The 24,929-nt window shown below is 40.3% G+C and overlaps 1 long non-coding RNA gene across 1 annotated transcript in view; it reads right to left on the bottom strand.

Moving 5' to 3' along the window:
* The window catches only part of LOC144306195 (uncharacterized), a 31,371-nt gene extending 28,922 nt beyond the window's left edge, over positions 1-2,449 (bottom strand). Inside the window, exons 1-2 of the long non-coding RNA XR_013373200.1 lie at positions 2,319-2,449; positions 1,092-1,176 (exon numbers count right to left, since the gene is read on the bottom strand). This is a non-coding gene — a long non-coding RNA (uncharacterized LOC144306195). The remainder of the gene's footprint in view (positions 1-1,091; positions 1,177-2,318) is intronic.
* Between the last annotated feature and the right edge of the window lie 22,480 nt (positions 2,450-24,929).

The following is a 24,929-nucleotide window of genomic DNA, read 5'->3' as shown; positions in this document are numbered from 1 at the left end:
CCAGGACTTGATCCCTGGACTCGGGATCACGCCCTGAGCTGAAGGCAGATGCTCAACCGCTGAGCCACCCAGGCATCCCAATACTTGTATAATTTTAAAACAGAAAAATTAAATGTTTGCTCCAAAAGATAACCACATGTCCCTTCAATAATAACCTTCTATGACTCTTCCAAAACCTCCTGGTCTTTTTTGCCTTTTATCACACCCCCTTGCTAATGCCCTTTTCTTCTCCCACTGATACTAGCCTTTATTTTGTAAATTTATACCATGAGTTTTCTTTTCTATGTCAAAGTTTTGTCTTTCCAAGTGGGCTTTCAGCTACTTCCATGCCAGCACAGTCTCACATCTCCATTTGTAACCCTATCATGATAAATATAATGTGACAAATGAGGCCAATGCACAGATTGACTTACCACCTTTTAAATCCAGAGATGCAGATTAGACCAGTTCTTTTAAACTCATTTTAGGTTCTGGGGTGCCTGGGTGACTTAGATCAGCTAAGTGTCTGACTTCAGCTCAGGTCATGATCTCCCAGTCCTGGGATCAAGCCCCATGTTGGGATTCCCATTCATCAGAGAGTCTGCTTCTCCATCTCCCTCTGTCCCTCCCCACCCCCACTCTCTCAAATAAATAAATAAAATCTTCCTAAAAAATAAAAATTGAAAATTGAGAAAAACCTCATTTTAGGTTTCAATACTTAGGCTTCCTTGATTATACTTGCTCCATTGAGTGGCCAACAGAATCCCCATCACAATCTAGTTTTGAAGTCTTATACTTGTTGCTATATGTATCAGACAAGGTATTAATTTAGTTATTTTCAAACTTTTTGGTCTCTGACCCCCTTTACATTCTCCCTTAAGAATACCAAAGAGCTTCTGTTTATATAGATTGTATCTGTCAATATTTGTAATATTAGAAATTAAAGCTGAGAAAATTTCAAGATAGTCATTAATTCATTTTAAAATAAGGATTGATGAAATGTCAACATAAATACTTTCTAATGAAAAATAATGTATTTTTCAAAACAAAAAAAAAAATGTGAGAAGTGATTTTGTTTACATTTCTGTAAATCCCCTTAATGTCTGGCTTACTAGAAGCAATCCGGACTCTTCCATCTTCTGCATTCAGTCTGCTGAGCTATCACATCAGGTGGCTTCTTAAAAACTCCATGGTACACTTATGAAAGAATAGGAAAAAGAAGGTATTTAATAGCTTGGTATTATTATAAAAGGAGTGCAAAAAGGTAAATATGCCTTTGCATTATTATAAAAATAGCGTTGACCTTGCAGAACCCTTGAAAGAATCACAGGGACCCCAGGAGGCCCCAGACCACACTCTGAGAAGATCATACTTTGGGAAGAGCTGGTCTGATTTAATCCTCAAAAAGGCTCTGTAAGGTGAAAATTATTCTTCTTCTTCTTTCACAGATGAGGAAATTAATGCCCAGAGTAGTCAGGGAAGTTGCCTCAAGTTACCACAGTTGGTAAGTGGAAAAGTCAGAATTTGAGCCCAAATCTAAACCTTGAACCACTATACTATACCGCCTTTGTAGTAGCCTGCACCTACACCCATGGCCTGCTATCCTGACCGAATAGAAGTCAATGATTGCCCTTGTCCATCTCATCTACCTGACTAGATATCTATGTACCTACCTACCTACTAGTGACAGACCATTCATAACCCATCTTTCTATCTCTTGTCCTGACAGTGCCTGCTAATGTAATTTGAAAAAATGAGTAAAAGCACTGGCTTTTTTTTTTTTTTTTTTTTTTTTTTTTTTTTTTTTACATTCACACAAAGTAACATCAGGACTGAAAAATACGTTTTTGGTAGTTACTTCAACCGTTCACTACTGCCCCAATTAGGAGATACCCGATTCCTTGTCTTACAGCTGGGAACAGATGTTTAAGAAAGTTGGTCTTTGCTATAGGAAATGGTGCTGGAAAGGCAGTCACAGAAAGCAGAGCTCCAAGGCCATTTCAATACTCTGCCTGTGATTTAGAAGTACACCAGTATGTTTGAAGTCTACATTCTTAGCAAAACATCAATTGCTTTTCCAGTATTACATTCGTGTTGGATGGCCTCAAATTATACATTGTCATATGCTTGGCAGGTCTGTTCCCAGCTTTTTCGTTCAACCACATAAATATCCATGTGTCTTCTGTACATTTAGTTGTGAACATCAATTACTTAATAGACCTGGAACATGAGAAGTAGGAAAGAAAATCCTTGAGCTCATATAGCTGATAATATTTCATTATGATCAACCTCATTTGAATGCTAGTGTTAGGGAATAAACACTTGGTTTATAACTTTACCGTGAGTTGATTGTCAAAAGTGATATTTTTACTTCACCGCAAATATGGGGTCTGATGGGACCCACATGGGACTTTACAGGCTGGAGTTTTAATCAGGAGAACCACAGCACAGCTAGCCCATTGTTTTCACTTGGCACTCTAACGTTCTGAAAAAGAATACATGAGTCGTATAACAGAAAGGCAGAATGAGGAGGAGGAGAAAAGGGAACATTTTCAGGCTTACCTAAGTCAAAGAAACCTTACTAAATAATTTACTTTTCTTGATTATTCTTGAAGAATACCTGGATTCCTCTCCATTCAAGCTCTTGTCCTTAGCTGTCAGCACCCCAAATCATTTTTTTTTTCTCATGCAGATTTTGAACTATAGGTATTATAGGTTCAGGGCGAGTTTTATTGTTCTTAAGCTTGTCATTCTGATAAGGATGGAGCCAGAAGGGACCAGGATCCCATGTGACAAAGGTGGGTCAGTCAACCACAAAGGATCTAACTTGCTCTAGCTTGTTCATGACTTAATCTTTCCAGCCCCTACCATCTCCTACAATCCCAAGACAGAATGGAAGTCATCAGGGCAAATGGCTACTCCCTTTCCTGGAGAAAGTAATTAGCTGTCAGTGGCCTATCGTGGTACCCAAAGCCTGATGACTCAGTTCCATCTGCATTTACCTTCATCACCTCCTGCTTTGCAAAATACAAAAAGATGACCACAGTCCATTCATGGTAAACAGAAAAGTCCTCCAACTGAAGATGAAATAGTGGTGCCTCCAGATGATCCTTTAGAAATAACATAATTAATTTTTAAAAAGTTGGAGAGTAACGATTCAAGAATATGGTAAACTGAAACAATTAATTAAGAATAAATGGCCAGAGAAAGCATTATCCGATGAAAAAGTGCTATTAAATGCCAAATATTAATAAGAAAAAAATTAGGTAAATGATTTCTATTTTATGATGGTAATTCATTCAAATTTAACTAATCCAAGGAGAGATGATAATGAATGGATTTTTTCCAAGGAAATGCTCATTAAACAAAAAAATGCAAATTATTTATATTTTTACCTTCTAAGATAGGAAACATACAATAATATCTTCTAGAACAGTTTTGCTCTGCACAGTGTGTTTTGGAACAGAGATTGTATATGATGAGTAATATGACCTTTTATACCCTATTATCTGCCTCATTTGAAGTTCAACAGATGTATTACCACAATTACATATTTCCAGCTAAAATACCAGTTCTGGGAAAAATTACCATATTCATTATGAAACCTTCCCACTTTCTAATTTCTATTGTCTGGAAACGTCTGATCATCCTGTGTTTTAGCATGGCCCAGAGTGTTGAGCCATTAGACCCATTCCCTGAGGCAGGTAGGGTTTCAGTCGGCTGCTCAGGGCTTTCTGCTTGCATCACACATTTAAACACAGTCCACACCCACACTCCACCCTAAACTCTGACTGATTTCAGTGAGGAAAAAAGAGTTATTAAAGGTCTACTGACTAGCTCACAGAGTCGGAAGTCTGAAGGCCTAATATTATGCAGTGAAGTCTAATATCTAAAATCATGGTTCACAATCAGTCTGATAAAGACAACTCTGCTGTTCCCCTTAGGTGGGAGTGTCACTACCAGCAGTAGTAGCACTACTGGCAGTAAGCAGAGGAGGCTTCTGTTTAGAGGTCTCCATGAACCTACACATAATTTCCATCATGGTCACCAAAACCATATTGCATCACCTATTCAAGAAGCATCGGCGGGGCTGGACATAAAGGTTGCATACAATCCTAACTTGGGACATCTCGATCACTTAATTTTTTTACTTCCCCAAGGCTAACATGGCTTCTTCCTCTAGTAGTGCTCAACTCACCAACAGAAGGAGCCAACGTTGAGTCCTAGTGTGGCACTATTCCTCTATAGAGAGATAGCTAGTTTCTGATCCCCCCCCCCATTTTTATTTTCCCTCGGTTTGTCTTTATTTTTTTAAACTTCTTTTGTTATACTAATTGATTAATCAATTGTGCTATGAAGTGATGTAGCAGGCTAGCTTCTAACTTAATCAAGACAGCAAACCAACCAGTCATTTCATTAGGATTGCATCTCAAGAGATGGTCCCACCACTATACAGCTCTTCTGCTGGAGCTAATGAATTATAGTGTTGGAATCTTGTTTCTTCTTGGCAGACTTTGAGTTTAAAGGTGATAAACCTCTGCATTTTATTACCCCAGTCCCCATGGTGGCAGCAAAACCTTGGAAGTACCGGTTAAGAGAAATTTATGGATTTCCTGAAAGACTACATCTGGTTTTCTAGGATGACATTTTTTTCTCTAGATCAATTTTAAAGTATCAGCATACAATTCATACATACGTATCATTGTTGAACCAAGAAAACAGAGAGGCAACAAGAGAGAAGAAATGGATAATCCCAAATCAACCAGATTCATCAGGACATTTAGTTGCAAGTGACAGAAACCCAATTCAAAGGAGCTGAAGCAAAAATGGGAATTTATTGACTTTCATACCGGGAAATAATATGGATGAAAGACCTGTGTGGACCCAAGGACTCAAATGATATTACCAGGTTGTCCTCTGCCACAGGGTTTTGCTCCTCTCTGTGGCTGGCTTCAGGCCCTCATAATGGCAACTGGCTACTTATGTGTGATGTGGGTATTTGAGGAAACATGGCCATAGGCAGCCTTGGGTTTACATCGTCTCTGTTCAGCTACTCCAGAACAAAAAGAGAAACCTAAATTTTCCCAGTACTCATCTAGAAAATCCTCAGAGAAGTACAAAGGGGTTTAGCCCAGATCACATACTCATCCCTATGGGCTTATCACTATGGTCAGGGGGAAGGGTAATTCTGATTTGCCAAACCTAGGTCATGTTCTTATATCTAGGATCAAGGAACAGGGTAGTATAACTAGAAGCCTCCCTAAAACCACCTAGAGGGAAAGGGTGGTTACCTAATAGAGGCAGGAGGTAATTTCACAGAGGGGAAGTGATAGATACAGACCCAATGAAAAACAAGATGTCTACTCCGTGGGGTATGGGTAGATGTGCAACTACCACCTCTTCTTAACACAAAAAGAAAACACTTGCTTGGAGCATCTGGCAATTTCTGCACTGTGAATGCTGCTATCACAGCAAATTTCAAGCTGCCCATGTGACATCATGGAAGGAATGCAGATTTGGGAAGATCAGCACAGTAGCCTTGCATTTTCGGGTGTCTCCCATCCACAGATACATCAGGAGTACACCATCTCCAGGGCACAGATCTTAGTAAAATGCAGGAATTCAAAGTAATGGGTTTGAATGTTCATTACTTTTGTTTTTAAATACAACTTGTTTAATTGCAAGTTTATGTAACTTAATTTTTAATAATTGCTTTAATATTAACGTTGAACAAGACTGGCTGAACCAATTTCCTGAAAGTTTAACAAGTAGCCACACAGCAGGCTCTGGCGTGCCATGTGAACTTAAAACAAAACTAGTCAAAATAGGATATAAAATTATCAAAATTACCACACAGACACTGAGGCAGCCACAATGGGAGGAAGGAATTGGCCCTTCCTCTCAAAATAAGTAAGTACCTGCAATCTCAGGATGCATGAGACCTCCTGCTTCCCTGGAAGGGTCTGGATCTACATCCTCATCTCTGCCCACTTTTGGCTCTGAGGTAGTGGGAACATAGGGAAATATCAACGTCACATTAGGATGGGAGGAGAGCAAAAGCATCTGTTTCTGCTTCCTTCCCTCTGTCAAATCACAGTCAGCGCCAAATTTGCTCAGTTACATGGTATAGTATATTTAATGTTAATTAATACACAACAGATACAACAAGATAACCTTAAAACTTACTCCTTCCTCCTTTTTTCCTTTTTTCCTTTTTTCCTTCCTTCCTTCCTCCCTTCCTCCCTTCCTTCCTTCCTTCCTTCCTTCCTTCCTTCCTTCCTTCCTTCCTTTTCATTCACCACCCCTCCTACCTGCCTTCCTTCCAGACTTATTGGTAGCCTACTACGTGTCTAGCGCTATACAGAGATGGAGTCTAATTACAGTGTATAAATATAAAATGCCACCTTAATGGACCTGATGCACACATATACATATATTTCTCATACAATACATCAGAACATGATGCTATTATTAACAGTATTATGTATCCTATAATTCTCACCATCTGTAGGATGTGTATTTCTTAGTGCACAGATGGCTTATCTTGAATTATCCATAAATTTCCTTTAAAGCAAGAAGAGCTGGCTTCCTATTTTGGGTGGCATGGCTGAATTTCAAATCCCTTCGTCAGAAATTATTACACATTGGCAAAGACATCTGGTCACTTACCTGGTAAATATAGGACTCCCGACAAAGTCCAGCCTGACGCATGACCACATATGCCAGATTTGCCAAAATAGGTCCTACAAAGCCATGAGCCAGCTGCTGAAGTGCTCAGATCCTCCCACCTCCTTTATGTTCTAACTTCCTTAACTTCTTCCTATTTATACAAAAGCCATTTTCTTCCCTGACCTCACAGCAACCTAAATCCATATTTGCTGGCTTCATTTATTTATAAATAAGCATAGTACTTTTTAAATTTTTGCTTCTTTTACATGATACTCTTCAATGCTATCATAACCTCAAGTTATTCCAATTGCTGTAGCCATTTTCCTGCCATGCATTCTCATTCCTGATTTCTGAGTAGACCGATGGAGAAGCAGTAGATTCTCAGTTATGGCTTAAGCACTAGAGCTCAACAGGCACCGAGAAAGGTATTAGGCTAAGGGGAAAATCTACTAAGGCATGTTTTAATTGTCTGTGTGTTTCTAAAATCTAAAAGGACAACACAGAGATTCTAACGCTCTCTCAAAAATATCGCCCCAGAGAGGACCATTTCCAGACCTACTGTAGCTAAATAATTTGTTAGCTCAAGAGTTAGTCTAGAATTCTCACCTTTTGCGGGGAAATCAGGACAGCAAAAATGCCCTCATGTCTCAAGATCCGGATCCCAAGTTCGAAATGCCTTCCGGTCTCCACTGTAGGAGATGTTTGGGGCCTGACCACTGCTTCAGGGCAAAAAGCCATACTTTTATAAGCAGATAAGAATTTTTTTTGTACATATATTTTTATTTTACGCTTATCTTCACCAAAGATTGGCAATGAGGGAAACTGGTTGGAGTGGATAAAACCAAAAGGCACATTTGTTATCAAGGAATAATGGTTAGCAAACAGGACCACCAGGGCCTACCATGCAAAATCAATAGCTCCCTACTTTTTCTTCCTTTCATATTTTCAGTTTATAGCAGCCATAAATACCTTGGTGCATGAAATTTACCGGAGTATAATGACCAGCTGGCATTTCTGACCAGAAGCTGAACGGGGCAACCTCATACCTTCCCCACTGTCATCAACCCAGATAATGTTTCAGGCCTTGGTTATTAGTCTCCAAATGACATTTAATTATAGTTCTAATTGGAGGTCTCATGGATATTCTTCTAAATTGAGGTGTGCTCAGTGAAGTCTTGTAAAATGATTCAAAAATCCACTAAGCAGTTGAACGTTGTACCCATGCTTTTGGTTTATCTCTGTGGGTAACAGAAATCTCTAGCGAATCTCTTTGTTTCCTAACCCTTTCCCTTCCGAACTAGGGAATAACTGCATTGTGTTCTCTGCAGAGCTCCAACTATCCGAAAAACATCATCTGGCAAAAGGTATTTTCTCCAGAGATAGTCAAGTACCCTCAGCATATGCACAACAAAATGCTGCTGTTTGCTGTGAATCCTGTTTTAGATTCTGTCAAACTGAGAATGAAGAGCCTGACATATGGTTCCGAGCGTATCAAAAGAATTGCTGGATGTTATTTTATCAGTGCTAATCATATTATCAGCTTTACTTCTTTTGCTATTCATTTTTTCCTTAATTCTTTTCAAGAACTACTCCAGGGTTGTGATGGCCATTTGTTTTCCTCTAATAAAATTGTTCTTATACAATTGTTTTATGTAATTCACATTTTGTGCTCTTTTAATGAAAGATTATAACACAAAAATTGACCACTAGAGTCTTTCCATTTCACATTTCAGCTTCAGAAACATAAAATTATTTATATGTAAGTGCTATGTTTTCTAATGTATGTTTTCTCTATAAAGTCTATTGGAAAAAAAAAGAATATTATCCTTTTACCATTGAATCTCTATCATCTAACACAGGTGTGGTACTTAGGAGCCACTCTAATATTTGCTGAATGATATCTGACTGCACACATATGGGAATAATATTTTCTTTTCTTTTTTTTTATTGGAGTTCGATTTGCCAACATATAGCATAACACCCAGTGCTCATCCTGTCAAGTGCCCCTCTCAGTGCCCGTCACCCAGTCACTCCAACCCCCTGTCCACCTCCCTTCCACTACCCCTTGTTCGTTTCCCAGAGTTAAGGGTCTCTCATGTTCTGTCCCCCTCACTGATATTTTCACTCATTTTCTCTCCTTTCCCCTTTATTCCCTTTCACTATTTTTTATATTCCCCAAATGAATGAGACCATTCATTTGAATGTTTGTCCTTCTCCGATTGACTGACTTCACTCAGCATCATACCCTCCAGTTCCATCCACGTGGAAGCAAATGGTGGGTATTCATCATTTCTAATGGCTGAGGAATATTCCATGTATACATAGACCACAGCTTCTTTATCCCTCATCTGTCGATGGACACCGAGGCTCATTCCACAGTTTGCCTATTGTGGACATTGCTGCTATAAACGTTGGGGATACAGATGCAGTGAAATGCCGGAACACCTGCACCCCAATTTTATAGCAGGAATAATATTTTCTATGATGGCTTGTTCTGTCTTTGCTTATGCTGTCACACCAGTCAGGGTAATCAGGGCAAACTTTTAAACCATTTCTTAGTTCTACATTGTATTTGTGCTATTGAATATGGATTTTAAGATAAATCAAGGCTAATGTAGGAAATGAAATGATTCTATCTAAAATATTGTGGAATAAAGAGAACGTGGTTTCCATCTTAGGGAATTTACACTTCAATGAGCAAACCTTCACATGAAAGGAGAAAATTTGTACCTATAGGGTACCTTTAACCCTTCCTGGGCATAAAACATTCCAAAGATTTTTCACCACCCACTGATATTGAGCAAGCCTCAGTTTCCTCAATCTGTAAAATGGGAATAACAGCCTGACCTATTCCACAGGGTGGTTGGAAATCTGGTTCTTTCTCCCTGGCCAGGCACAGAGTAAGGACATCCTCACAAAGCAACTCCTTCTTTGCTTCTCTCTCCCACTGCCTGCCCTGGGAGCACTGGGGCACACTCCCTTCCCCAGTGCAGGGTAATCAGCAATTGTGGCCGACAGTGCTGTCCCCCTGGCTAATGAAAGGGCTTCCCTTGAATCTCTGGTTGGAGATACGAACACCAAGATGATTTGCTATAAAACAGAAAGCTAATGATCTCAAATCAAGAGAGGAAGGTTTCATTTTACCCGCAGCAATACCTGGGCAATTTCATGTGTCTTGAAAGCGTAGAGCTTCTAACAGAATCTCCAAGTAGCTGGGTTTTTTTTTTTTTTTCTCTTGGTTGTTGTTAGCTGTTATAAGAGAATGAGAAGGCCTAATTAGCCTGGGGAATTCAGGAATATTGCAGCAACACGGTCTGCTCTTGTTTGCTCTGGCCTCTGTGCCTGCCATCACACAGACAGGATTGGGGCGGCATCCGCCCATAGAGATGGCAATATCTGGCTTCCCACTTTGACGGCTTTGCTGACAGTTTACAAAGCCAAGCAGCCCAGAGGAGCAAAACGGAAAAGATTATTTGAATCTGCTTCTGTGATCAGTAGAGACTTCACAAGAAGAAGGGCATCCTGTCCTTTCCCAATTTCACATAAGGCAGGTACACCAGAGAGGGACGCGTAATTGCCTCCCAGCCTTGTCACATCCCTGTTGTCTCTGCTCTGGCTGCTTTGGTCTTTCAGTTTAAGAAAAATGAGGCTTAACACTTTCCCTGTAAATCAGGAAAGTGACCCAGTGTTCCTGAGGGGCTGAGCAAAGGTGGGATTAAATTGTAACCCAGAGGCCATACAGAATAAACCAAAAGGAGAATTTACAGTAGCAAGGCTGTTCCATGCTAGGAGGACCATACTAACGTGTCCTGCAAGAAAGTTCATTGCTCTGCCCAAATTATGATCTACTTCTTGTCTCAATCAACAATAAGACCACCAAATGACGGACCAGCTCTTTCCAATTTGAATTAGCTAATTAGCCACTTTCTTATACTTATTTTTCTTCTCCAAATAAACACAGTCTTAGAGATCTGGTCATAGCTGGTGTCAGAGGCCAGAAGATAGACTTTGGATCTCTATTTGAGTTTCATTTTTTCTTTGGATGCAGGAGGCTGTGGAGGTTAGTGCAAAGCTTGGGATTTGAGCTCACACATCTCGATTCAAGGTCCATGTTTACTTTTAAATGTGTGATTGATTTTAAGTATGTTACTGAAACTCACTGTGTCTCTGACATGAGGATGATGACTGTCTTTACCCCCAACACCCAAGACTATAGTGAAGAGAACTGTAGTATAGGAAAAGAAAAACTGGATTTGAAAGTAGAAAGCCATTGGTTATGGATGTTGTTATCATAGGTAAAAGATTGGACTATGTTCTTTAAGTAGACTGTGACAATTCAAATAAATATTCATTCAACTGCTTTTCATAATATCTTTGAACTTAGACAAATAAGGGTACGAATCTCAGTCCATCATTTACTCGCTGAATGACGTGGGGTAAGTGACCTAGAATCTCTGGAACTCAGCTTCCTCCTCTGTAAAGTGGGACAATAATAGTGACCTCATACACACAAGGCTGCAGGGGTTTGGCAGCAGTACTTGTATCAAGAATCTGACCTTGGCAAAAGACATGAACAGAAATCTCACAGAGGAAGACATACACATGGCCAACAAGCACATGAGAAAATGCTCTGCATCACTTGCCATCAGGGAAATACAAATCAAAACCACAATGAGGGGATCCCTGGGTGGCGCAGCGGTTTAGCGCCTGCCTTTGGCCCAGGGCGCGATCCTGGAGACCCGGGATCGAATCCCACGTCCGGCTCCCCGTGCATGGAGCCTGCTTCTCCCTCTGCCTATGTCTCTGCCTCTCTCTCTCTCTCTGTGTGTGTGTGTGTGTGTGTGAGACTATCATAAAAAAAAAAAAACCCACAATGAGATCCTACCTCACACCAGTGAGAATGAGGCAAATTAACAAGGCAAGAAACCACAAATGTTGGAGAGGATGCGGAGAAAAGGGAACCCTCCTGCACTGTTGGTGGGAATGTGAAGTGGTGCAGCCACTCTGCAAAACTGTGTGAAGGTTCCTTAAAGAGTTAAAAATAGACCTGCCCTACGACCCAGCAATTGCACTGTTGGGGATTTACCCCAAAGATACAGATGCAGTGAAACAGCAGGACACCTGTACCCCAATGTTCATAGCAGCAATGTCCACAATAGCCAAACTGTGGAAGGAGCCTCGGTGTCCATCGAAAGATGAATGGATAGAGAAGCTGTGGTCTATGTATACACTGGAATATTCCTCAGCCATTAGAAACGACAAATACCCACCATTTGCTTCGACGTGGATGGAACTGGAGGGTATTATGCTGAGTGAAATAAGTCAATCAGAGAAGGACAAACATTATATGGTCTCATTCATTTGGGGAATATAAAAAAAAAAACGTGACAGGGAATAAAGGGGAAAGGAGAAAAATTGAGTGGGAAATATCAGAAAGGGAGACAGAACATGAGAGACTCGTAACTCTGGGAAACAAACTAGGGGTGGTAGAAAGGGAGGTGGGTGGGGGGTGAGGGTGACTGGGCGATGGGCACTGAGGGGGGCACTTGATGGGATGAGCGCTGGGTGTTATTCTATATGTTGGCAAATTGAACACCAATAAAAAATAAATTTATATATATATAAAAAAAGAATCTGACCTTGGGGCACCCGGAGTGGCTTAGTTGTTTAAGCATCTGACTCTTGATTTGGCTCATGAGATCATGATCTCAAGGTCATGAGATTGAGCCCTGTGTGGTGGGTTTCTATGGTCATTGAGGAATCTGCTTGAGGATTCGCCCTCTCCAGTTGCCCCTCTTCCCCTCAAATAAATAAACAAATCTTTGAAAAACTGAAATAAAGAATCTGGCCTAAAGGCAGTTCCCTTCTCCTGTTACCCAAATGACAGTGGTGTGGGCCATTGGACAATGCCAGTGATCAAAGAAGAGTCTTTCTATAAACATGAAAAGAGCAGAAGTATCCTCCCCAACCAACCTTTGGAATGTCATTTTCCGTCTTCACCTTGCCCCTCTCTTACAGCAATGTGCTAACTTCTTATCCTGGACAATCACAACCGAGCCAAAATTTAAACCATAAGGCTGAACCAGCAGTGGGAAGTTACAGAATTTTTTTTTTAAGTTCAAAATGCTTCTCAAATAGTAGTAAGATCCACTTAAGTCTAATGCCATGAGTAATTGTAGGACATAAGTAGACATACAAAATATATAAACCCTATAAAAATGGGTTTGTTGTTTCCAGTAGATATTATTGACTCTGGGGTAAGATTCTATGGGAACAAAGGCAGTTTCTTCTATTTGTACATCATCCTCTGTTTTGTTTTATGCATATTCAGGCTTTGGAAAGAAAAAGAATTTTTATTTAGCTTTGCTCTCTGATGTGTTAATGCAGAGACTGTACCAGTGCTAGTCCCCAGATTTAATTTTCTGAGTTCATTCACATTTACTCCTAATAAATTTAGCTAATTAGATTACTTGTGCTGTTTTTAAATGGCAGACTAAGGCAATCTACTTAATTCTAAATTTGATTATTCTTCTTTTTATTTGGAAGCAAATTTGTGGAAAACTTATCACATCAGTGCTTTTGGGGGGTTAACCATTAATGAGATTAAATCAATGGGCTTTTAGATACTTTTCTTGTTGGTATGCAACAAATTAGGCCTTCTTGGCACAGGAAGGTTTGGCCTCACCAGTGTAGACTGTCATTTATGACCGTGCTTTTGAAAATTTCTGTCAATTCTGAGTGTTCTCAGTAAATCTTGTTAGTGTTGATGAAACATTTTGAACTCTCTGTTTCTCCCTCTTTAAATTCCCTAACCATCCTTTGTGGTCCATCCTATGCTTATAAAGTTTAGATTTGGGTTTGGTGGTGATGCCCAAAAAAGACATTAGCAATTAGTTTCAGGGGAGGGAACAGGTAGAAAAAAGAAATTTCCATCAGAATTCCAGTATGAAATGGTTGAAAGGGCAGCACATAGACACTCTCAGCCTTCTAGGTTACCTAAGAGAGATGGAAAGACAGAAGCTGTGTTGGCTTTGGTGCTGACGTCACTATTTTCTTCTTTTGGAGTCTGCAAGAGTGTTTGAGATTTTCTTTTTTTTTTTTTTTTTTAATTTTTTATTTATTTATGATAGTCACAGAGAGAGAGAGAGAGAGAGAGAGGCAGAGACATAGGCAGAGGGAGAAGCAGGCTCCACTCACCGGGAGCCTGATGTGGGATTCGATCCTGGGTCTCCAGGATCGCGCCCTGGGCCAAAGGCAGGCGCCAAACCGCTGCGCCACCCAGGGATCCCGTGTTTGAGATTTTCAATGTCACATTTCCCAAGAATAAGAAACTGCTAGGGTATAAAAGAAAGGAGAGCCCCTCACTGCTAAAGTTCTGATTGTTCTTCAGTATTAAAGCATCTTAAGATTTTTTTTAAAGTTCTAAGAGTTCTTGTAAGAGCATGCATGTATGCAGTTCTGCTTAAGACTCAAAGATGATGACTCAAATGGCCAACTTCCAGTGCTCTTTCTATAATCATTATAATGCAATGGTGTGATGACAGCCAAGATAAGGATGACCATGAAGGCAAATTTACATGTTCATTTCTTTTTACCTATACTTTCTCCTGTAAAGGAAGATATTTGGTTACTGTTCCCAGATCTTTCATTTCTCAACACTTTTGTGTTGACAGCAAAATATCACTCAGGATGCAAATTCTCCTTAGAAATGGAACTATACCAGGCATTGGCATCTGGGGTAAAAAGACAATATACCACCAGTAGTAGTAGAAACAGTTGTGATGGTGGGCAACATGAGAACGCTCACTATGTGACAAGTAATTCTCTGAACAGGAAGTTCAGCTGGTTATAGAGCTGCCTTTGAAACCTCTCCCATAGTCAGTCTGGGGACTAGAGCTGTTGCTCAAGACAGGGAAGGAAGAGGGGACAGAAAGAAACTATGAGGACCTAACGGTGGCCATAGATGCATAGGCTGGGTCCTGGGATCAGGGTTGATTGAGTCTAATCCAAAACAGGAGTGGGTGGGAAAACAGATCACAAGAGCCTGTTCCCACTGCTACAGAGACATGGTCACAATTGCACCCTTATAACACCTCTAGGAGCTAAGTGTTGCAGGTCACAAGCCCTGCCCACAACCCTGAAATTCAAAGTTCTGAAACACAAAAGGGTTGTACTGGGTTTGTGGCAAACTCACTTGAAAGTAAAATCTGACCTGAATTGAGGTGAAACCTACCTATGGTCTTTATGCCAGTTGGTGTGAACATCGAAATATTTCACTGCAGACCTGGCATAATTATTGAGCATTTGCACAAAACTCAGTGCACAGTGAGGCATCTACATAGAATACAGAATATATAAGCTGTGTGAATGATCAACATCTTAAAATTCTGAGGTCTAAAATATTTCTGATCCAAAGGTTTTAGAGAAGAGATTATGGACCCAATTTATAGATGATAAAATTGGGGCTTTGATTGGTTCAGAAATCTTCCCAAGGCCAAACAGCTTTTACATTATAGAGTCACTTCCCCAACAGACCTTTGTAGACCAAGATTATTGGTGGGATTGGGGGCAGTTGGTGAGGGCTATGGTTACATCCAAACAAAGGTAGGGAATCGCTGTTGTTTTCCAAACCTTAACTAACTGTTCTGACTACTAGCAAAGATTATAAGTGAAGCAAAACCCCACCAAACACAAGCAACTCCCATGGCATGATTTGCGATAGGAAGTGAGGATTATAGAGCCCGCAGCAATGTTTTCAGTAACAGCACATTCTGACTCTGGACAGTTTTAATCACTAAATAAGATCCATTTCTCTATAACTTATTCTTATTGGTTCTCCTCTTATCCTCTGCAGGACAGGGAGAAGAAATGAAGAGACTTTAAATTACTGGGTTTCTTTGGGAATTTTGATTTCAACAAGTAGAAAACCCATTCAAAATGACTTACAAAGAGAATGGGGGTGAGCAGGGCTCATTTATAGGATATGAACAGAATCATCTTGGCTAACCTAATTCTAGATTTTCAGAAGCTAGAATGCCACCAGTTATTTTTTCCTCTGTCCTTTTCTTTGGGCTTTCAGTCTCTTACCTGGTTTTCTCCCAACACATCTGCTTCTTTCTTGTTTTTATGGACTGGATTCATTGGACAGCCTCGTCTAGTAACAATGACTTACCATTAGGCTGACTCTGATCTTATAGCCAGTTCCACTGTCCCCAGCCATCTGACAACTCCCTTTTGAGGGGTTTTGAGAAAGGGGATCTGGGACATGTAGTTCCTGGCACAATTGGTTGGAACCAAGAGAATGGAGTTATTTTACGCAAACATGGCCTCCCAGTTAGTATCATTCAGTAGGTGTATGTCTCTGGCCTATGTGTCTCTGATAGAAGGGGCACTTACAAAGTAAGGACTAGGCAAGGCCTTAAAATTACATTTTCAGTATTTGTGCTAAAGAAGGTAAAGTCATCAGAATAATTACTGGCCCATTTTTTTTTTTCCCAGAACAACACAAAATAAGTTTACTCCTTCTTTCATCCAATAAATCATCAACTATTATATTCCTCTTTGGTGTTCTTAGTTCTAAGGACTTCAAATATCTTTCATTACAACCTATTTTCTATGAGTTATTCTCTAGTTTGCTGCAGAAATATTTAATACAAACTTTAAAAATCTAGTTTTAACCCTAAGTGGAGCATCTATAGTTATAACAAAATATATTTGACTGTGTTTACTGATCATGAAATGCTTCAGATTCTGTAAATGTTTTCTAGATAGATACTGGCTCTGTTTGTAGACTTTTATAGATAATCTTTACAAAATTTTGCATCCATCTTTATTTTTAAATTAACAAATGCTAGATTTGTTATGGTAAAATATGAAGGATCCCTTTTATGTGAAGAAAAAGTCTTCAAAGTCTATTCTATTCTCTATTGCTTAGACCACAAGTGTATCCCCACATCAAGGTTACAAGAGAAAGATTCAGGACGTGAAGTTAGCTTTAACTTGTTTGGATGGGCCACTGATAGTTGTCTGCTATTTCTGAAGCTTTGCCACCCCTACAGCCATGTAGAGAAGCTTATGTGAAATAGAAAGAAAAAAATTGATTTGGCGTCCTCTACTGTGGCTCAGTCTAAAGGTGAATGAAGTCTTAAGAATAGAAAAAAAAAATTAAATTGCTTAAATGGCCTTGAAAACCTACATCAAAGAGCTTGCAATTTGTTACCAGGCATTCTCTCTGCCCTGTTGGTAAAAGCTTTTCTCTCATTCACTTGTTTATTCCTCCAAAGCTTAGTTTGTCATTTAAATCAAAATGATTTAGATGAAGAACTTGATCAGAGAGAATAAATTTACAGGTTTTCTCCTGCACAGAATATCTTTATTTTTTAAGGTGATAAACTTAAAAATATGTTCGGTTCAATACTTGTGCTTCTCATTTCTCTTTCTAAATGATAGTGCGATGTTATGTCATCTGCTGGTAAATCACTGCAGCATTTCATTCCAGAGATGACAGGATTTTTAATGGTCCAGAAAATGACACCACATATATCAATCTAACCACATCTCACCTGCACCCAGGTACAAGGCAGTGTGAACTCTTACTGATTTCTCTCCTATTTTCCTAACAAGTTTAGAAGGAACCCTGTTGTTTTGGGTTTGTTTGCTTAAAAAAGACTCTTATTGGCTTGTCTCAAGGAATGCAGAGAGATGAAAGGTCAAAATTACAATAAGTATGTTTCTTTATGCATGTGTGAGACTTGGCAAATTAGCTACACTATGGGCTAGCAGCAATTTCCTAGTAATAATGGTTGCAGTATTGAGCTAATGTTGATTGAAGAAAACCTATTGCACGTAAGACCAGTAAAAAGCACTTCTCATAAATTTAACACATTTACTTTAATTTCCAAACAGAGTTAACATGAATACACGTCAGACTCCTGGAATGGGGCAAGTTGGTGATATTGTTCAATTTAACAAGATCGCTCTTGCGTGTTGAACAGCCAAAGCATGCATCAAAATTGAAACCATGTTCAATATGATGTTCCTTCTGCCTCATACATAGCAGGCATCCATCAAGTGTTAATGTTCTGTGGGTGGTGAATATTCCAGAAGGAAAAAGATTCCACAGGAGAGGCCCATGGTCTGTGTGGAGACATGATCAAGAAAATCTGAAAAAGTTAAAGAGAAGTCCAGAGTAGATTTTACTTTGAAACAAAGCTCCCATGATAATGATGTTTCTTGTCTCCATGATTTCAGAACCACAAATTTCATGAATGTCTACAAATACTTTCTTGCATGGATGTTCACTTCAGAGAAAAAAAAAAAAAGAGGAAACAACATATATGTTCAACACTAGGAGATGAATAAGTTTTGGTACATCTATGTAATAGAATATGTGTTGCAAAAATCATGATAATGATGTAAAAAAATTTAAGGATCTGATCTAGTAGGTGGTGAAAGTGGGTTTATAGAGTCATATATGTCATATTTTTCCATTTTGGTGGAAACATAATATATATTCTATAATATTCACACATGACTACATGCATAGGTATAATTGTGAAGGGATAATTCCTAACATATTAATAGCGGAAATCTCTAGATGGTGAGTTATAAATGATTCTCCCCTTATTTTTTATTCTGTGCGTTAATATTTTCTAAAATGAGGATGACTTATTGCTTGTGTAAATAAGTTTAAAAATTTAAGATTGAGAACAAAGCAATAAATACATTATGATCAAGCAAAGACAGAAAGGACACAGATAACATGCTGGCTATGGCAATCCCTAGGGAGTAGACCATGGAGGCTTTTATTTTCTCCTTCCATTTGTTTATGTTGTCAAATTCTTCCATAATAAACATTTATCAATTTAGAAAAAAAATGTAAAGATATAGATAGTCTAGATTCCTCTGCTTTAAGTGACCTAAGTTTAGCAACAGCTAAGAAGATCTTAGCTGTAAGATCTTTTAACAGCAAGATCTTAGAACTGAAAGGTTACTTAACTTAAAGGTGACTTAAAATCTTAAAGGAATCAACAATCATATGATGACACCATTGACTAAAGGCTGTTAGTGCTCAGCCTTTCCTGAAGTTTCAAGTTACAAACGTAGTTTCTTTTTTATGTGACTTTAATGTCTTGAGTGACAGTTCACATACCTATGGTTCATTTGATATTATGTTGGGAGGAGGACTGGTGTAGGATGTGTGGGATGAGAACAAAAAAGAAAGCAAGATATAGCCCTTGACCTTGAGGAAGTTATAATTTGTAGAGGCAAGATTTGACTACAATAGTGATTAGCATTTCATGGGTGGTTTATGGAAATTAGTTATATGAGGAGGGCATAATTAGATAGTATTTCAAAATAACAAATAAACCAAGGACATATAAATATAGCACAAATAAAAGTGAGTAAGAGAGGAGATCATGAAAGCCATGGTTCACGTTGAGGAAGTTCACTATACTACTGAAATCTGTCATAATATGGTAATCTGACTTCAGCTAACTTAACAAAACACCCAAGAGAATAGAAGATGGGACATGGTTAGGTTCGGAATCACAGACAATATGCCAAGATTCACACTAATGTGAATAGAATTCTTTCCTCTATAAGAAAAACATCGACTGAACACCAGCTTTCATTGCTTTCAATCTTGAGATTTGAGGTAATATGTCAGCCAACACAAATAGCACAGACTATCCCCCAACACTTCCATTTTAATTTAAGGAACTAAAAGAAATTAATCTTAAAACAATAATGGATACTTTTTGGAATTGAATTCTGGAATGAAGTTGTTCATACAATAATACTGTATTGAGGGGCCACCATGTGTTCACATGGTTCTAGTCTTTGATGGATCAAAGTGTCTATCCTCATGGAGTTTACATCCTGGTCTGTGTGGTGATTGTATATAAAACAAAGACATGTCTATGAAGCATGCTTTCTGTAATCCGTACAATGGAAGAAATGAAGTAGGATGAAGGGAAGCTGATCATGGTTGGGGGTCGGGTGTATGATTGCCTAGAATTTAAGCAGAGACTTGAAGAAAATGAGGGAGAAGGTGATCGGATATCTTGGAGAAGAGTATTTTAAACAGAGCAAACAGCAAGAAAGAAGTCCCTGAGCAGGTGGTATGGTCCATGGTTCTTGGGCAGTAAGGAGGCCAATGTGGCAAGAGTTGGGTGACTGAGGGGGAAAAAATAGTAGGAGGTGATGAGGGAGGTAAGAATGCAGAGTCTGACTTTCAAACTGAATGGGTTGGGGAGCCATAATAATAGTCAGCAGAAGACAGACTTGATCTGACTTGGATTCTAAGAGGCTTCCCATGGCTGTAAGGGGTACGAGGACAGGGAGAGGGTGGAGGTAGGGAAACCAGTTAGAAACCTCTTCTAAAAGTCTGGACAAGACATGATGGTAGCTTTGATTACTTAAATAGCAGCGAGGGTGGTAAGAAGAGCTCAGCACCCAGATGTATGAGTCAGGCTTTGCCCACGGAAGTAGGGTATCGGAAAAGATCAGGGATGACTGGAAGAGTCCAGACCTAAGTAGTTGAAAAATTGGAACTGCCGTTATTAAGATGGGTTAGGGAGAAAGAAATTTTGTGCGACCTCTTAAAATGAAGCTAAAGACTTCAAAAGCATTTGCGGCAAGACACATTGGGTTGCCCTCCGAAGTGCCCATTCAGTAGCAGCGTTCTTAGACTCTGGCAAGGGAGTACCTGCCTGAGGCTCTGCTCTGGTCCTCCTAGAGCTATAACCCTCTGCATGGGGCAAGGAGTCCATGAGACCAAGGGGCACGTGCCCATGGAAACCCTACCCTTCTTTTAAAACATGCTCCAGGTAATCTGAACTCCAGAATTCCCCGACCAACTGCCCTAAACCCACTTTCAGGACCTGTGTGGGCTTGTTCTCAGGGTCCACCCTCCTGGGGCAGACTAGACCCCAGTATGTGCCCCTCTTGGCTGTTGGTAGATATTTGCAAGTTATTTGGATGGAGCTTATACATGAAGGCTTGGATCTCCACACAGGTAGCAATGACCTCATTCAGGGGCAGCCAGAGTCTGAGATAAGAAAAAAAAGGTAGAGAAGTAGGCTAAGGGCTACAGGCTGGGGCAGGGCTCACTCTCCCCCTGCTGCCAGCTCAGAACTCTGAGGAATCAGCCTTCCAGATCATTATGAGGGTATATTTGCCAAGGTACGAGACAGAATTAATTTTCTTAGCAGCTCGTGAGCTTGATTTAGAATATAAATTTTCATATTTCACTGCATATGCATGTCGCTAGGTAGGTGTGGGAAACTTACAAATAGGAGTAATATAGGGTCCTTGTCTTTAAAAGTGTTCATGGGTTGGTCCTCTGCCCGCCTAATCACCACTAAGCCTCCTGCCTTGGGAGAGACTGGAGCATGTAATGCCATCGTGGGATAACCGCCTGCTTGCTACTGTGACTCTGGGAGTCCACGAGCTCCCAGAGGGCAGGAAGCACAAAGTAGCCCTCCCTAACTTTACCGAATCTAACAGAATGCCAAGTTTGAGGGTGAGGTTTATGGGGGAAAGAAATGGACGGTAGGGCAGGAAGAAGGAAGGAAAGAAAGAATTGATGTGATTATCAAAGACCTAGGAGAAAAGATTAGACATCATAGTGTCATTCATAACAGGAGGGACATGATGATGTGTGCTCTGGATGAAGGACATTAAATGCTGAGGCATTTGAGCAGTGAACATGGGCTTTCATGTTCCCTGCTCCGGTGGTTCAGCGGCCAGAGCAGACGGCTGATCTTGGGGAGGTCAGGTAACCTACCTGCTTCTGGTCCTCCATCTGTAAAATGGGGCTAATGATACCTCACTCGAGATAATATATGCAAAAACTCTTTTACTTTCCCAGAAGAAAGACACTATATTAACCTAAGGTATTATTATCCTTCATTTTAACTTTGGAATAGCATCACCCTGTCAGTTTTGATCCCATAATTACAATACATCAGGTAAGCACAGATTTTAAAATCAAGGGAGCACTGTACAATGATCGGAGACATGAAAACTTTGTCACATGAGAACAGCCCTGACAACTTCAAAAGTGCCTTAGGGCTGCATCGATTTCCATATTAATGCAAGCCACATACATCATTAAAGAGAGAGGCAACTTGGAGTATTTGCTAGACTGCACCTCTCACTTGACAGATCTACACGAATCATCTGGGCTTTGTAGGAATGGAGAACCGCTGGCAGCGAGCACTCTTCACTGAGACAAGGGGGCAAAGGTGCTCTGTGTGTAAAGCCGTGGCCCCCACCGCTCAGCTGGGTCAACTGGTGGTCTCTGATCCAAAGCAAAATTTGAAATCTAGCCTTTTCAGGCTGAGGTCTCCTTTTAAATGAGATATCCATGCAGCTCGTTCTTGGAGGTCTTGGAATGTGGCAATTTTTAGAACCAATAAGTGCTAAGCATTTGATATTGATGGCTTTTCTTAAAAAAATTTTTTTTTTAGAAAGCTTTAGTCAAAAATGGTTTCTTTCTTTGCCTTTGTCCCTGCAAGAGCCCACATATTTCCATTAAATGGGGCAAAAAAATAAATAAATAAAGAGTAACAACTAGGAGACTTTAGTTTTTTTTTGTTTTGTTTAAGATTTTATTTATTTATTTGAGAGACAGCACAAGCAGTTGGGGGTGGGGGGCAGAGGGAGAGGGAGAAGTAGCCCCCCAACCCTGAGCAGGGAGCCCGATGTGGGCCTCAATCCCAGGACCTCAAGATCATGACCTGACCCAAAGTCAGACACGTAACCAACTGAGCCACCCAGGTGCCCCGGAGACCTTAGTTTTACCCTGATCTGATGTGGCTTCTGTCAAGTCACTGGGTCTCAGGTTCCTGATCATGTAAAAGGCAAGTGGCAGAACTAAAGTGTGGCCAGTCTCGGGCTCAGTCAACAAAGGACAATGCTCTGCTTAAGATCGATGAGCTGACATTGAGGGGAGGAGAAGAAAAACATCCTTCCTGGCTACCTTTCAGTTCCTTTTGTGTACCACTCATACCCGACAGTGTTTTTTGAGTGTCCGAGGTTATTTCTGGAATCACCATCAACTTAAGAAATGATACTGGAGAAGCCTTCAGTTGCTTCCCTCCCTAGTGGGAACCATAGAGTGTTATGCAGCTTTAATTAACTGTGAGATGTCGTTGTTTTGGATGGAGACCAAGGCATAGCCCTTGGGGTGCTGTTTCAGCATTCACTGCGGGGATTGCCCGGTGATGCCATCCGGGACATTCCTTAGACAAGATAGCAATGCTGAGCTCAAGTGCGCATGGGCCGTGAGGTGGGGGGTCCCCTCAGCAACCACTGTTTTCACAGGGACCCTTGGCTGTGAAAGCCATAAATATATGCCCGGCTCTGTGAATCCAGCCCAAAGTGCTCTAATGGGCCTCTTTCATCTCTCTCTCTCTCTCTTTCTTCTTTTTTCTTTCTTTCTCTCTCTCTCTCCCTCTCCATACACTCAGTCCCATGGGCAGAAGCCACTCGCTCTTAACTACAACTGCAAGATAGAGAATGTGTACTGAGGATCTTGCCACCAGAGCCCTCATGGCTCAGGGATTCAGGATTTCCCTTGAGAAAAAAAATAGAAAGGAAGACAAACCGTGAGAGACTCTTAACTCTGGGAAACAAACAAAGGGTTGTAAAAGGGGAGGGGAGTGAGGGGAGTGGGGGGTGGGGTAACTGGGTGACGGGCACTGAGGAGGGCACTTGACGGGATGAGCCTGAGTGTTATACTATACGTTGGCAAACGAATATTTTTTAAAAATCTCAATTCTCTGTAAAATTTAAAAAAATTAGAGATTACTGGAGGAAAAAAAAAAACAAAAATAGATCAAGAATGAATGAAAAAGAAAGATTTCCCTTGGCCTGATGGATGGAAAACAATAAAATTCACCATGGGCCAGCTGGACAGAGATATACCTAGAGTCAAAAGCACCTGATATCATCCCCTCATTTTTTGTCTTAACTTTCCCATTGGTCTAAAATTCAGCAACATTTAACTGGTTTTGTGTTTAAGGGCAGTGGGGGCGGATAATGAGTCTGTTGATACTAATTTGGTTTTTCCTTTTTATCGATGACCCCAGAGATGGCCCTTGATTAGAAAATCATATTAGTAATAGAAATGACTCTCTCCACCTCTACCCCATATGGGAAGATTGGGGTAAAAATAGTCCAATGGTATAATTTAGGTATTCTCCACTGATCCAGACGCAAGATCCGTTAAACTCATTATGTGCCAGACACGGTGGAAGGAGCGTTTACAGATATTATTTTCACAACCTTGTGCTGCAGCCTCATTTATAGGTATGGGAACTCAGGTGAGGAGTTAGCAAATGGCACAGCTGGGATTGGAAACTAGGACTTCTGATTCTAAGTTCAAGATACCCTTCCCACTATACACATGCTGTCTAGGACAAACCACAATTCATTCGGGGGATGCCCCACTTTAAGGAAATAATTTTTCCCAGCTGCTGGAGAACAGACAGGAAAGGGTGATCCTGAGGGGATGAGGCTTAAATCTTAGGCCCAAATAGGTCTGGGTGGCCTTGAGGCCAGTCTCAGTCCACAGATGCATCACCCAGAACGACACAAATCTGACCTCAGAAGTCTGGACACGTTAACTAAATCTTTATATTTGGTTTTCTTGAAAGAGTTGTGTATGGGTTTAAATAGCACATTTCACGGTGAAACATCCTAAAATTCCTAAGGACACATCCTCCTGCCAAAAGACCACAGTCACAGCTCTCCCACACACGTTCTCTTTGTGTGTATTTCTCTCCATGCGTATTCCTCTCTGTGTGTCTCACTTTCTCTTTTTACCAGCGGTCACCATGCCAACTGCCCCTCCTTCTCTCCCACCTAGTCATTCCACTCATGGACTCCACTCCAACTCATGACCCCCACTTCACGCGGAGCCCCAGGAAAGTCCTGTGACTGCTATTAATCTCATAGAGAACAGGCCCTTGAATTTCAGTGAATAAAATTCTCCATCTCATTATATAGGTTAATAAGCTCCTAGAGCATGTTCAGATCCTATGAAATATTAACGACATGCCACAGAAGTTACAAGCTGAGGATATCTTGCGCTCAGAGCATTAGGAGCCTTTGCCAATTGAACCATCAATCAACAATTAAAACATTTCTAAACGCACGATAAAAATCTGTGAGAAATTTTTTGATGTCTAAATGTCTGATACAGGAAACAAATTTGGGGCGGGGGAACCTTCTTTGCAACTTAAAGGAACATACACTTAAAACTGAATATT

Source organism: Canis aureus, chromosome 36 (genome assembly GCF_053574225.1).
Source record: "Canis aureus isolate CA01 chromosome 36, VMU_Caureus_v.1.0, whole genome shotgun sequence".
Lineage (NCBI taxonomy): Eukaryota > Metazoa > Chordata > Mammalia > Carnivora > Canidae > Canis > Canis aureus.
This window is presented reverse-complemented; position numbering and strand designations above follow the sequence as displayed.